The sequence below is a fragment of the Magnolia sinica genome, chromosome 16 (genome assembly GCF_029962835.1).
Source record: "Magnolia sinica isolate HGM2019 chromosome 16, MsV1, whole genome shotgun sequence".
NCBI classification, from domain to species: Eukaryota; Viridiplantae; Streptophyta; class Magnoliopsida; order Magnoliales; family Magnoliaceae; genus Magnolia; species Magnolia sinica.
Window position 1 is genome coordinate 26,708,757 of NC_080588.1, and position 16,690 is coordinate 26,725,446.

Genomic DNA, 16,690 nt, shown 5'->3' on the forward strand with positions numbered 1-16,690 from the left:
GATCCAGACCATTCATCTATAAATTCATACTGTAGATGGTTCACATGGAATAAAAAAGTCATTATACAGAATTAACTTAAAGCCAGCGATCCAAAAAAAAAAGAAGAAGAAGAAGAAAAAGAAGAAAAAGAAGAAAAAGAAAGAAAAGGAAAGCATGAACAGTAATTATCTCCTGTAAATGAATTTATTCACGTGTTGACCGCAATGAGAATCTAGATGAGCTGGTTGGATTACTACATGGCGGGTCTGAAGGGTCGAGCGAACCTCAAAAAGGCATATATCTTCAGTTATCACGCCCTGTCTGTCCAGGGAGCACACAGGTACAAGTTGAAGACTTTATTTGCTGGGTCAAGGTGTGGATATTGGTATGTTTTCTAAAACTTGCAGTGGCTGGTTGGATACAAACCAGAGGAACTTTGGCTGTTGATTGTTGACATTTGGCTGGATTTTGTCCATCCACTCCAAAGAAGAGATGGATGGCTAGATAAGTGTTAAGAATGGTTTATCATTTTCCTAATATCTTGGTGCATGTTTTAAGCATTGTAGTGTAAGTTTAATGCCCATTATCCTCGTACAATTGAAGTGCCAAGGACATATCTCTCTATGTAGGTTGAGGTGCTCTTCTTTCAGTTACGTTCCATCTCCGGGAATCTGGGCATAAGAATTGAATTGAGACGTGGGTCATAAACTTCCTCGTATGTTCTGTCGTTTGCATTTACATGCAACAGCTCCAAGCGAAGACTGGTATTATAGCACTCAGGCAACCACCAACGAAACACCATCAATATATGTAGACCGTGGTGGGGTGGTAAAGGGGTGCTCATTTTCAGGCTAAAAGAGCAGCTTCAAAGATTTGGGAAAAACAGCATCGTATGGTCATCCATCCCATTCATTCCATGATGGAGAGCTTGAACTGTCTGATGTCTATAAAAAGGGACCTTTGGGTAGTCATATTAGATCCAGAGTGGTCATTAGAGAAAATGTGGATATCTCCAGGGAGCCCTTCAAATCGGATTTGAATTAGGATTAGTTGTGGTTGCCCCTCCCATCTTTTCCCCCTTTAGGTCTCCTAGAGGCCCTCCATATTAGCATATCCTTCCTTTTGTCAACTCTCTAGCTTTCCCACAAACTGATTCTATTACTAGGGCTGTGCTCATGGATTCTTTTCAGAGCTTCACTGATGATGATTCTGCTTCCTGACCGTGAAGTTGTGGCATACCCTTCAAAAGTTCATGTTATGATATCCTTCAAAATCTCATCTTTTCATCTGTGGGCATGCTAAATCTCCCGAGTCAATATAAGAATTACTATTAACCAGGTCATTGTGAGTCTCCCGAGTCAATACAAGAATTACTATTAAAAAAAAAACGCTCAAGTTCTCTCGGACACAAAGGAATACCTCATTCACAAGGCAAAAAAAAAAGAAGGGAATACCTCATTAACAAGGCAAAAAAAAAAAGAAGGGAATACCTCATTCACAAGGCTCTGAGATGTTGAAGGCATCTTGGGTGAGTCCAAATAGCATGCATGATCAAGAACTCAAAATGGAAGATAAGGCAGTTTTGACGATGGCATTATTGTCATGTATCTGGATTTGATTGGAGTTGGAGCTTAGAAAACCTAATTGACATCAAGGAACTCATCAATGACCAGAATAGGGAACATGTCCTTGGTTGCCATATCGTCAAATTGTCTGGTTGAAGAAGAGAACAGTAAAGGGTTTGTGCTTATGCAAATGTGAAAAGGCCAAGCTATATGTCCTAGAGGGGGGGTGAATAGGACAATGCCAAATAAAAACTTATAACAGCGGAATAATAAAGAAAATGATAGCCAAATTAAATAACAATGCAGGAAAGTAAAACAACCTCAAAATTCAGATTTTGAGAGGTTGATACAAATGTTATTCTAAGGACAACCTTACACCAAAAACAGAGTTTATAGTAGGACAACCTTATTTCTAGAAAGGTCTTTGTATCAAGTCTCAAATCGAAGAGGAATACAAAAACAAATATGAACTGAATTGAAATAACTTGTAATTAAAGATGTATTGTTCTAGGGACAGCCATACACCATAAAAATGGCAGGGCAACCTTGCTGGAACAACTTTCAAATGAAATTAAAAATCAAGCTTATAAAGGAATAGCAGAAAGTAAATTCTAAGCTATTACAACATTCTCACAAAGCTTGAAATAATTACAACATTCACCACCATATATACATCCCACAAAAAGAATAAAAATTAGAAGAGTAAAACAATCAACCACAACACAAGGGTTTATAGTGGTTCGCCTGTGTGTTCACCAACTGTTATCCAACAGCCACACAAAAAGCTACTCCACTCCTAATATCCTCACACAGGGGATATTAGCGTTCACTAAAGATAGGTTTTCCCAGGTTCACCCAAAACCCTTACAATTGTGTCTTTGTATGTGGGCTTACACAATTAAAAAAACCCCCACTTCTGAGTTTTCCTGGCTCTCCTCAGATAACCAAAATAACAAGATTTTTCTAGCAAATCTTGAAAGAAACCAAAATAATAGAAAGGAATTTACAATATGTAAAATACCTGAAAATCTCCTTCGTTGTAGCAGCCCGGTAGAACCAAGTCAGAGTAGATGATTGAATGTCCAAGTTCAATGTCCAGTACTCGATTACAATGGTTCTAATTCTAATAGATTTTAAATTAAACCAAATAGGGCTTGCCTTAATTGATTTTGATTCCAAAGAAAGGGAATAACAATTCCTCTTTATCAAATCAGATTGGAATATAAGAAACAAAATCAATTAAAATAAAGCTAAGGAAAGAAGATATTAAATAAGCACACTTAGCTTGGATGGAGCGCAGAATTATCTCTCAGAAGTTCGACGAAGATTGGCTTGAATACTATATTTAAATCGATGATTTCTTCTGAGATTCGTGCACTATTTATAAGTGAAAAGATCAGGTCTTCGATCGTCTAGAGTGCTCTTCGACTAGTCGAAGCTCTATGATATTTGAAAGATTAGGCGGGATAAGCGCAGACTGTTCTACGACTGGTCGTAGTCACCTACGACTCTGGTCGTAGGTTTCCTTCGATCGGTCTAGGTCCCGCAAAGGTTCGCTGGACTTCGAGTCGTAGATTCTACGACCGGTCGAAGATGCAAACACTGCTTCCTACGATCGGTCGAATGCATTCCGGACTAGTCGAAGGCTAATGATTTTATCCTAATTTGTAACAAACTTACGATCGATCCAGGAATTTCTTAGATCGGTCGAAGCAAGTCTAGACTAGTCGAAGCAGACCACGACTGGTCAAGAATGTACTCAACTAGATGTAAAAAAACATTCGACTTATGTATCCGAAATGACCTACTTCTAAGGTCATCCTATGGTCAAACAAACCTCAATCATGAAGTATGGACATTGAAACAAGAGACCATGAAGAATGAGCCTTGAAGTCTTGATGTAGATTAAACCTTGAAGTAGCTCAATCATGAAAGTGGCTTGAGTTTCAGCTTGAGTCTTGAGTTCAGCTTGAGTCTTGCCTTGTACTTTCTTTTTCTTTTCAGCTTGAGTCTTGTGAGCAGTTCTTGCATTCAAGAGTCTTGTCTTGTGATCAGTTCTTTCATTCAAGATCCTGAGTCTTGTACTTGAGAGCTTTGCTTGATGTGAGCTTAGTTTGTTCATGAAGTCATGAATGTTGATCCTTGAGAGAGCTTCACTTAAGCAGGTTATATAAAACATAACAGAGATTTTGTCACCACAAATTTGACAACTTACAGGGATATAAACTATAGCACTTACAATCTCCCCCTTTGTCAAATTAGTGACAAAACACATAACCAAACAAAAGTAAATCAACTGGTTAATACATGCAAATCAATAATCAACATTTAACATTCAACCAGTTTCAACATTCAACAAGAAACAAGATCAAACAAGATCAAACATATATTCTTCTTGACACCCCACTCCCCCTGAGTAACATAACCAATGCTACTCCTCTCACAATCACAATCACATTAACAACAAACCATTCTCCCCCTTTTTGTCACAATATGACAAAGGAGAACTAAATAAAGGAATGAGAGTAAACATGAGGAGGAAATAGAGTATAGCATCCAGCATAAATATTACATGAAAAACAAATATCCAGCATAGAATCCAACTCAAACTCAAGCAAACAAGAGCAAAGAAATAAAGTTATTACAACCCAAAAGTCTCATAGAAACTAGTCAGAATTAGAACTTGAAGATGGAGCAGGAATAGAAGGATCAAGTTGGTGCATGCCTTTGTTCAAGCGCCTTAGGTATTTGCGCATGTATTTGAATTGCAAATCATGAGCAACAGACATGTTCTCCAACTTAACATTAATATTCTCAACTTTATCTTCTAATGCACTCAGACGTGCATCAACATCAGATGGTACAAAATCTGGATCATTAGCAGAGTCAGAATCCAGTTCCTCAAAAATATCATCCATATTAATATCAACACCAGCTTCTTCAGGACCACCATCAACACCACCACCTTGTTCAGGAAGCAGATCCAACTTCATCTTATTAATATTTGTATTGTTGAAGATCAGATGATGGATAGGTGCTTCATCAACAGGCATATCGACTAACATATGAGTAGCCAATACAGTCATAAAGTATGCAAATGGAATGTCACTATGACCAGGATGGAGTCGAAACTAAATAATGAAATGACAGATTAAGGATGACAAACAAATCTGAGTACCATTTGAGATAGCATGGATACCATTTGAAGTGAAACCTGTGCTCCACGACTGGTCGTGGGTATCTACGACCGGTCGTAGTACGACTGGTCGTGTATACTCACGACTGGTCGTACAAACCCCAAAAATTCAATTTTCTTGCAATTTTTACAAAAATTGAAATACAATCTAGCAAATATATACAATATTATACAAAAAGGCATAAATTATCAATTTAAAATGCACATGCCAAGATCAAATTTCATCTTTTTGAACCTGCTTTTATCAAGAGGTTTTGTGAAAATATCAGCACGTTGATCTTCAGTAGGAATATATTCTAGAGATATAACTTTTTCTTCTACTAATTCCCTTATATAATGAAATCTAATGTCAATGTGCTTAGTACGAGAATGCTGAATAGGATTTTTTGAAATATTTATCGCACTGGAATTATCACAATGTAATAACATAGAATCCTGTTTAATTCCATAATCACTTAGCATTCGTTGCATCCAAACAAGCTGTGTACATGCATTACCAGCTGCAATATACTCAGCTTCAGCTGTTGAAAGTGAAATAGAATTTTGTTTCTTACTAAACCAGGAAACTAGACAATTTCCAATAAAAAAACAACCACCACTGGTTGATTTTCTATCATCTAGATTACCAGCCCAGTCAGCATCCGAGTACCCAGCTAATTGAACATTGGTTTCATGAGGATACCAGAGACCGAGATTTACAGTACTTGCGACATATCTAATAATTCGCTTGACAGCAATCAAGTGAGATTCTTTTGGATCAGATTGATATCTTGGGCAAATACCAACACTTAGAGAAATATTAGGTCTACTAGCATTAAATATAACAAACTACCAATCATACTCCGATAAAGATTTGAGCCAACATATTTACCAGTAGCGTCTTTTAATAGTTTCGGTAGTACTCATAGGAGTATCGAAATTCTTGCCATTCTCAAATCCAAATCTCTTGATTAGATTCAAGGCATACTTAGATTGAGAAATGAATATTCCTTCAGGTTGTTGCTTTACTTGCAATCCAAGGAAATAAGTCAATTCCCCAACCATGCTCATTTCAAACTGTGATTTCATTAAATCTGCAAACTCAGTAGTCAAGTCAGTACAAGTTGATCCATAAATGATATCATCAACATAAATCTGTACCATTAAGATATGATCATTATGTTTCTTAACAAACAGAGTTTTATCAATAGATCCCATTTGAAAATTATGAGTTAAAAGAAATTTCGTTAGTTTCTCATACCATGCCCTAGGTGCTTGTTTTAATCCATAAAGTGCCTTTTAAGCCGATATACATGATCAGTATTTTTGGAATCTTCAAATCCCATTGGGTGTTCAACATAGACTTCTTCATGTAAATCGCCATTTAGAAAAGCACTTTTCACATCCATCCGATAGATCTTTATCTTTCTAAAACATGCAATGGATATAAATAGTCTGATAGATTCAAGACGTGCTACCGGTGCAAAGGTTTCATCGAAATCAATCCCTTCAATTTGAGTATAACCTTGTACCACCACTAGCCTTGTTTCTAATTATATTTCCACATTCGTCGGACTTATTTTTGAAAATCCATTTTGTTCCAATGATGTGTTTATTTTTAGGTCTTTGTACGAGATACCAAACATCATTTCTTATGAATTGGTTGAGTTCATCTTGCATCGCAACAATCCGGTTTCTCATCAGTTAGCGCTTCTTTTACGTTAGATGGTTCAATTTGGGATGTAAAACATACATAATTACATATATCCTCAAGTTGTCTACGGTGCGAACACCGGTGAGAGGGTTTCCAAGAATTTGTGTGGTTGGATGATCTTTAACAGTCCAACTTAGAATCAGTTTGATTTGATGAAGTATCAGTTTTATCAATGATTAGTACTTCATCATTATCTGATTTAGAAGTTGGTGTATTTAAATGATCATCAATGACAACATTAATGGATTCTTGAATCACACCATCCTTTTGTTCAAGACCCTATAAGCTCGACTGTTTAAAGAGTATCCTAGAAAAATACCTTCATCACTCTTCGTATCGAATTTTCCCAAATTTTCACGATCACGTAAAATATAGCACTTCGACTGATCGAGGCGTATTTAACAGTAGGCTTTTTATTGAACCACAATTCGTAAGCCGTCTTATTATTATCTTTTTTGTGTAGACTCGGTTAATAATATAGCAAGCTGTGTTGACTGCCTTTGACCCAAAGATTTTTAGAGAGCTTCATGCTATTCAACATGACATTAGCCATTTCTTGAAGCACCCTATTCTTCCTTTCTACAATTCCATTTTGTTGTGGAGTTTTGGGAGCAGAGAATTCATGTAATATTCCTTGGTCGATACAGAACTTCTCAAAATTGCTATTCTCAAATTCAGATCCATGATCACTACGAATTTTTCTGATTTGAGAAGATTTTTCAGTTTGAATCCTTTTGAGAACTTTTCTTACTTCTTCAAGGGTTTGATTTATCCCTTAAGAAGACTACCCAAGTGAATCTGGTAAAGTCATCAACTATTACTAGGATATACTTTTTCCCACCATGACTTTCAGTTCTTGTAGGTCCTATCGGATCCATGTGGAGAAGTTCGAGTGGTCTTGATGTGGTATTTGAATTCACCTTTTTGTGTGAGTTCTTTGTTTGTTTGCCTATCTGGCACTCACCACATATTTTATCTAATTTCTGAAGTTTGGGTAAACCTCTTACAAGTTCTCGTTTGCTCAATCGATATAAATTTCGATAATGTACATGTCCAAGACGTTTGTGCCATAAGTCAGTCTCGTCTGTATGGACCATGTAACATGTTTGATTAGATGAGCTGGATTCACTAATAATATAGCAATTTTCAGACGTTCTACGTCCAGTTAATATTACAGAACCCTTATTATTTAATATCTCACAGCTTTGATTAGAAAACCGAACATTATGGTTATTATCACATATTTGTGATATACTAAGCAAGTTGTGCTTTAGACCTTTAACGTATAAAACATTTTTAAACACAGGAAGATTAAAAAGTTGAACCGTACCTTGGCCTATTATCTTGCAGTTGCTACCATCACCAAATGTGACTGACCCATCAGTCATATCTTTCAGATCGGTGAATAAAGCTTTGTCACCTGTCATATGCCTGGAGCATCCACTGTCTAGGTACCACTTTGAATGACTTGTTACTTTGAAAGCAGTGTGAGCAACCAAGCAGGTGACTTTAGGAACCCATTTCATAACTGTTTTGGGTTTAGGAACATAGTTGGTCTTCTTTTGTGTATATTTGTAGGAATGACCTATAGAGTTAGATTTTAATAGCTCCTTGAGTAAATCAACTATCTTTTCAGCTAGTGGATTTCGATTCTGATTAAAGTTGACATGGCTGTTTCTAGGTTTTTGAAAAGTTTTTGAATTTTTAGAAAAATCTTGATAAGTATTTTTTCCTTTTGAGTTTGAGGACTCTCCTTTAACAAACATAGGAGGAGTATACTTTTGTTTAGGAGGTTGATTTTTATCATAGCCCAACCCGGATCGATCGCCACATTTTCTTGATCCGGATAAAAGTTTTTCTAACTTTGGATCACCTTGGGCATATTTCCATGTGTCCTTTAAACTCAGAAGAGAAGATACTTCAGTTTTAAGATTCTCAATTTCAGATTTTAAATCAACAATTAGTGAGTTTTTGAATTCCAAATCACATTTTGATTTTTCAAAACTATCTGAAATTTGTGATTTTTCTAAGACAAGTGAATCAAAACAATTTTTGAGTTTAGAAAACTTTTCTTTTTGAAGTTTAAGTTTGACAGCAATTTTACAACTTTCCTTATATAGGGCATTGTAAGCATCTTGAAGATCATCTTCATTTTCACATTCACTATTCAGATTTTCTTCACTTGTAGAGTCATTATCTGAAAATGTGAATTTGGCTAGAGTCATAAGAGCTTTGACCTCATTGCCCGACTCAGTTTCAGAATCTTCATTCAGAAGAACCTTCAGAATCAGATGATTCATCCCATGTAGCCAACATACCCTTCTTCTTGGGTTTGTCCCTTTTAGGACATCTATTTGCTAAGTGCCCATATTCTAGACAGTTGTAACATTGACTATCTTTCAAGGTTTTTCGAGATTTGGGTCTAAACCTTTTTTTGTCATTTGATTTTTGAAAATCAACCCTTTTCTTGCTTTTGAAAATTTTGTAAAATTTTTTAGCTAAAAGAGCCATATCATCTTCAAAATCACTTAATTACATTTAGAAGATTTTAGTGCGATAGATTTTCCTTTAGGAGCTTTAAAGTTTAACTCGTAGGTTTGTAGTGAACCAACTAGTTCTTCAACCCTCATATTATCCGTATCACGAAGTTCCTGGATTGCGGTTACTTTAGAATTGAACCGTTCAGGAAGTGAGCGTAAAATTTTTGCACATACTTTACTTTCTGGGATTTTATCGCCAAGACCCCACATTGAGTTTACAATGTCATTCAATCTAGTGTAAAAGTCCATAAACATCTCATTTTCCTCCATATGAATTTCTTCAAATCTGGTTGTGAGGAGTTGGACTTTAGATTTTTTGACAATTGTAGTACCCTCATGTGTCATTTCTAATATATCCCAACCTTGCTTTGCAGTATCACAAGAGATGATTCTTTTGAACTCATCCGGTGATAGTGCGCAAGTAATTGCATTTAGTGCTTTAGCATTTGCACTACTCTCACTTTTCTGAAGGGTGGTCCATTGGTAATATGGTGTGGTTTTCATAGACTTTGAACCATCAACCCCAAACTTCCATGATAGGAGGATTCCATTCGGTTCACCGTGGCTTGCCACACATTTTCATCCATTGATTTGAGGAAGATCCTCATTCGCTTTCCAATAAGCATAGTTGGAGCCATCAAAGGGTGGAGGCCTAGTGACGAAAGGCTATCAAAATTTGACATCCGAATAGCTTAAATCGTTAGCTCAGGAATTAAATCCAAGAATTAAAAAGGAGCTATTAGGCTCTGATACCACTTGAAAAGGCCAAGCTATATGTCCTAGAGGGGGGGTGAATAGGACAATGCCAAATAAAAACTTATAACAGCGGAATAATAAAGAAAATGATAGCCAAATTAAATAACAATGCAGGAAAGTAAAACAACCTCAAAATTCAGATTTTGAGAGGTTGATACAAATGTTATTCTAAGGACAACCTTACACCAAAAACAGAGTTTATGGTAGGACAACCTTATTTCTAGAAAGGTCTTTGTATCAAGTCTCAAATCGAAGAGGAATACAAAAACAAATATGAACTGAATTGAAATAATTTGTAATTAAAGATGTATTGTTGTAGGGACAGCCATACACCATAAAAATGGCAGGGCAACCTTGCTGGAACAACTTTCAAATGAAATTAAAAATCAAGCTTATAAAGGAATAGCAGAAAGTAAATTCTAAGCTATTACAACATTCTCACAAAGCTTGAAATAATTACAACATTCACCACCATATATACATCCCACAAAAAGAATAAAAATTAGAAGAGTAAAACAATCAACCACAACACAAGGGTTTATAGTGGTTCGCCTGTGTGTTCACCAACTGTTATCCAACAGCCACACAAAAAGCTACTCCACTCCTAATATCCTCACACAGGGGATATTAGCGTTCACTAAAGATAGGTTTTCCCAGGTTCACCCAAAACCCTTACAATTGTGTCTTTGTATGTGGGCTTACACAATTAAAAAAACCCCCACTTCTGAGTTTTCCTGGCTCTCCTCAGATAACCAAAATAACAAGATTTTTCTGGCAAATCTTGAAAGAAACCAAAATAATAGAAAGGAATTTACAATATGTAAAATACCTGAATATCTTCTTCGTTGTAGCAGCCCGGTAGAACCAAGTTAGAGTAGATGATTGAATGTCCAAGTTCAATGTCCAGTACTCGATTACAATGGTTCTAATTCTAATATATTTTAAATTAAACCAAATAGGGCTTGCCTTAATTGATTTTGATTCCAAAGAAAGGGAATAACAATTCCTCTTTATCAAATCAGATTGGAATATAAGAAACAAAATCAATTAAAATAAAGCTAAGGAAAGAAGATATTAAATAAGCACACTTAGCTTGGATGGAGCGCAGAATTATCTCTCAGAAGTTCGACGAAGATTGGCTTGAATACTATATTTAAATCGATGATTTCTTCTGAGATTCGTGCACTATTTATAAGTGAAAAGATCAGGTCTTCGACTGGTCTAGAGTGCTCTTCGACTAGTCGAAGCTCTAACAGATATTTGAAAGATTAGGCGGGATAAGCGCAGACCGTTCTACGACTGGTCGTAGCCCTCCTACGACTGGTCGTAGGTCACCTACGATCGGTCGTAGGTTTCCTTCGACGGTCGTAGGTCCTACAAAGGTTCTTGGACTTCGAGTCGTAGATTCTACGATCGGTCGAAGATGCGAAACACTGCTCCTACGATCGGTCGAATGCATTCCGTGACTAGTCGAAGGCTAATGATTTTATCCTAATTTGTAACAAACTTACGATCGATCCAGGAATTTCTTAGATCGGTCGAAGCAAGTCTAGGACTAGTCGAAGCAGACCTAAGACTGGTCGAAGAACAGACCAATCACATGTAAAAAAACATTCGACTTATGTATCCGAAATGACCTACTTCTAAGGTCATCCTATGGTCAAACAAACCTCAATCATGAAGTATGGACATTGAAACAAGAGACCATGAAGAATGAGCCTTGAAGTCTTGATGTAGATTAAACCTTGAAGTAGCTCAATCATGAAAGTGGCTTGAGTTTCAGCTTGAGTCTTGAGTTCAGCTTGAGTCTTGCCTTGTACTTTCTTTTTCTTTTCAGCTTGAGTCTTGTGAGCAGTTCTTGCATTCAAGAGTCTTGTCTTGTGATCAGTTCTTTCATTCAAGATCCTGAGTCTTGTACTTGAGAGCTTTGCTTGATGTGAGCTTAGTTTGTTCATGAAGTCATGAATGTTGATCCTTGAGAGAGCTTCACTTAAGCAGGTTATATAAAACATAACAGAGATTTTGTCACCACAAATTTGACAACTTACAGGGATATAAACTATAGCACTTACAAAATGATTCCGGTATCTAACATCTCTTTGACGATCATCTTATTCTTATTGTTTTGGATGTATGAACATTGGTGCGGTCCAATGCACAGTGGTTGACTTGGATTTCTGTGGTTGTGTGTTTCAGTAAGTTTTGTGGAACACATGATCATAATGCTCAGGTTTCAAAAAGAAATTTCCTTTTCCTTTTATTTGATTGATCAGCAAGATGATTCATGCAGATATACTGCAACTGAGTTCCACTGTACAATTGCTATTTGACAAGCTTGGTGGTGCCTGTGTATTCTGTCACCTTTAAAAAGAGAAGTGCGTCCATTCCTCGGGTTTACAACCATTGTGATCCAAGGACAACATCACAATCCCCCAATGGGTGGGATTGTATTGAATTGGTAGCTTTGCACAATACGTGGACTTTCTTTTTGGGCCACATTCGAGTTGCACTGGATGAGTCAATCTGCCGAGTCACCTCCTTTTTCTCAAATATAACGAAAATGATAATAACTATATATAGAAAATATTAAAGAAAAAAAAAGAAGATAACTTGGCTAATGTCAGGATACAAATCTAGTCTGTGTGATCTAAAATCCAATAAATATCAAATCCTCGTGCTGAAATGCTGAATTGACTTTTTAGTAAAACTAGGATTTTTAATAAAATATTTTTATTAAAAATGTAAAGTTTAGTGGGTGTCACGGGCAATCGTCATCCTATACGGTAAAGAGGAGGAAGATATAACCTTGTCCTTGTTATGTGATTATACCAAGATTCATGTGATAAGAACTATTCTAATATAAGCTTGGTATCATATAAAAGTCACTCCTGTTAAATTGACGGTAGGCATAAAAGGTTAGTCAACTTGGACTCGAATGATTGTTTGTGTCACGTCCCAAATTCGGAACTCAAGCTCTACTACTTCATAATTCCCGAACTCGGGTCACGACAGCTTCCTCGCCACTCGCTAGACTTGGTGAACGGTTAGCGAACTTCCGAAACGCCAAACCCAACTCATGGTGAGGGGGTTTTTGATTTTGTTTTTGTTTTTGTTTTTTTTTTTTTTTTTGTTGAATGGTTAATTTGATTAGGCAGTTACATATTTTATATATGGAATCAATGCATATTCAAGAAATGAACCTGTTCGACATGTCACACATATGATGGTGCACCAGCTCAACAATGAGGGATAAGAGATAACAAATCCCCTATAACTCCTGCACGCACCATGCTACTAAACATATCCTAAAAAAAGGTTAAATCATCTGTATGAGCAAACCATATCTCGTGAGTCTACTGCGTTCCGGAAATAAAACACGGCTTATTACTCCCATAAAGACATCCAAAACAAGTACAAGCATATTATCAGCCACGCATGTTATCATAGGTGACAATATTATCAACTGAGCATATTATTAAAGTTCGTCAGGTTATCATAAATGAAGTGATCAATTTTAGGCATACTACTCAGACGAACGATTATGAATCATGAGAATAGCCAATCATCATGTACAAGATAATCAAATTTCATATTCCACTATGGAGCATACGATGGAAGAGGAATAATAAATCTGGTGTGTGTAGTCGAGATGATAGTACGCAGTATTACAAGTCGTGGGGTTCATCATAAGGGACTTCTATCCAAACCAGTCCCATACCTGATTTGGATAGCTAGACTCAATGTGGTAAACTCCTGATATCAGGTTAGTCGCGTACTGAACCAAAATCATGGCTATTGCAAATGTGCACATAATGATTTAATTATGCACCACCAACCCGAGTAGATAATGGATGAATGAATGCACAAGTCCTACTTAGTAAGTCCACATTTCAGTACAATTCCTATATGGAAACATTACAAGTGTCTAGTACACTTCCAACACCGGTTTCTGCCCATTGCGCACAAAACCAAGTAAGTGTAAAAGACCTCACTATCCACCTCGTCAATGGTACATAAAAACTACCCAGTTCTCGATAGCGAACCCATTTCACGAGCTAGTCAAACTTAATATAGCATATAACCCTCTGCATTCGTGCAGGTAAGGTCAAACCCCCTTCCAACCGACCCTGATACAGTGGGAGACGCAGCCTACTGGTATTCAGCCATCATGTGCTCATGAATCCACTCGATCTAGGCGTTGAAGCATCCTACATGTACTACAGGGTTTAGGGACTTTCATACAGGGAGGCCTGTGACACCCTGTAACCTCAGTAGTTTCCAGTGTCTATCATCCGCCCACCACAACAAGGCTACGGGACCACCTCCCTGGTGACTCTAGGGGGGTAGATATACGTGTCACACATAGTACAGAATGCATGAATCATACTATCTAAGGCATGTATCAAACCTGCGCGTATTGCGCGAATCATGCCGGACAACCTTGTCTTATATAGAGTCACCTAAGTGTCTCAAGCCGAATGACATATACCGTGAATAATCATCATCCACAACAGACATACAAATGATGCGTATGAGAGATGATAACGTACAATTATAAGTACTATGCATGAGATGTGTAATATCATATTAAGCATAAAGTATGATTAAATCAATATAAAGCAATGCTAACTTAAATGTAAGAACATTGCTACCTCTAATATAAAATAAGTATCACATTAATATAAAGAAAGTACCATGTCAATATAAAGAAAGTGCCATATCAACATAAAGAAAATGCTATTAGCAAACATTTAGTGTAACCCTCGCACCAATCACTAATGTAATGCCAAAAAAATAATCAGGTGTCATACTAACATTTTACGCTGAATTATCAAAGTCATGCAAGCTCATGCATGAAGTATATAGCATACAAGGATTCACATGCATTATCAATAACATGGCCATCATCCAACACTGGCATCATACATGCCCTAGGCATTAGGCTTCTATCTTGTATGAGGTTAAAAAGACTTGGAATGAATGACCTTTATGATAATGAGTGCACACAAGTGATAAATGAGTATACTATATTAAACTTGATCAGATCAATGGTCAAGTCTATCAAACCATGGGCCCACATATCACTATATATCTATAGATAACACACCTTATTCCTTTTGTATCATTGCATGTATCTTGTGGTCTTTGATCCATCATATGTGGTTAATGATTAATATATTTGAGTCTTGTATTCATGTGTTACATATACAAAATATATTATTCCTATTACAATATGAAACATTAAATACTATATGACTCTTGATACATAGACATTCAGAAATTGTATATATGTGGAAAAGATCCCATCTATAAAATTTAAAATTGTGGGGGTCATGTACTTAGAAAGTTATAGATCCATACAAATGTTATATTGGCTCATGTGGGCTCATGTGGGATGATTAGGCTGGTTATATTTTTTAAAATATTACCTTTTACGGCCTCAATAGATGAAAGGTCTATATATCTTGCATGTGTGCTACTTTTTTGAATGTTATGTACTTGATAACTTACATTATATGAATGTTTGTCTCTTTGGAGTTTCACTTACCATAAAGCAAAGTGTCACGCCCCAAACTCGGAAACAGGGCTCACAAAATTTTTGATCGGCGAATCCAGTGCTGACAGCCTCCATAGTACCCCATTCTCGGCTCCCAGTACCCACATGCCAGATTTCGATCCCTGGACCCTACAAGGAGGATTTTCAACATGAATTTGTTTGATGATGAATATAACCACAAGTATACCCAAATCACAAAGACAATATCATCATCACATATCTACTAATATCAAAAACTTGAGTACAATACATGAAAGTGAAATACAAGATAAATGCCAAAAGCTCCAGAAGCTCTGCCGCACGCTCCTACCTCAGCTCGACTGCATCCTAGCGTCACCTGCACGCATCTATCGTGCATAAGCTTATTGAAAGCTTAGAGGGTGGTGTAAGTGTGTCTATAAGATAAGTGCCAAGCACACAATATATCAGAGCAAGTGAAAATACTAACAAGTCCATAAAATATCATTAACCTTATCCAAGATATGTGATGCAAAGACATAATAAGCCAATGACATATACTGAGAAAGTAATGTATGTCGACTATGCAATGTGGAGACATAATGAGCCAAATATCAGATACCAATGATGCAATACAATATGCAATTCTGAAGAGCTAAGAATACTATTAGCCTCATTTAAGCCATATAAATGTAGAAACATAGCAACCCAAAATACCATATGCCGCGGATGTAATGCAATATGCGGTGTGAATGAAATGACCAAGCTGAAGTGTGAAGTCGGGATAATAGTACATAGTATCGCAGGCTATGAGGTCCATCACAAGAGACTTTTATCCAAACTAGTCCCATACCTAAATTTGGATAGTTAGACTTAGTGTGGTAAACTCCTGATCTCAGGTTAGTCACATGCCCCAACTGAAATCTTAGCCATTGTGAAGGTACACATAACAATTAATTACACACCACCAGCCCGAGTGGATAGTGAATGAATGAATGAATGGTTAAAATGCTGAGTATGCAACTCCTGCTTAATAAGTCCACATACTAGTACTGTACATCTCTGGGTTCATCACTGGGGTCTAGTACACTCCAAGCTGGCTACTGCCCCGGTCGACCGCGCAGCCCAATGAGTGGAAAAGACCTCATTACCCGCCTATTAGTATACCTACCCGGCTCGTCGAAAGCAGACCCATTTGGGAGCTGGTCAAACTCAGCCTAGCTTACACCCCCCTCACTCGGGCGGATAAGGTCACACCCCCTCCCAACCGACCACGACATAGTGGGAAACATGGCCTACTGGTATTCGGCACTTGGGTGCTCATGTATCCACTTGGTCTAGACGTTAGGGCGTCTCCTGGCCTTGGAGGTTTAGGAACTTTCACCCACGGACATCAAAAGTGCCCAGATGCTTGAACTAAATATTTTCGGTGTCCCATTTGGCTA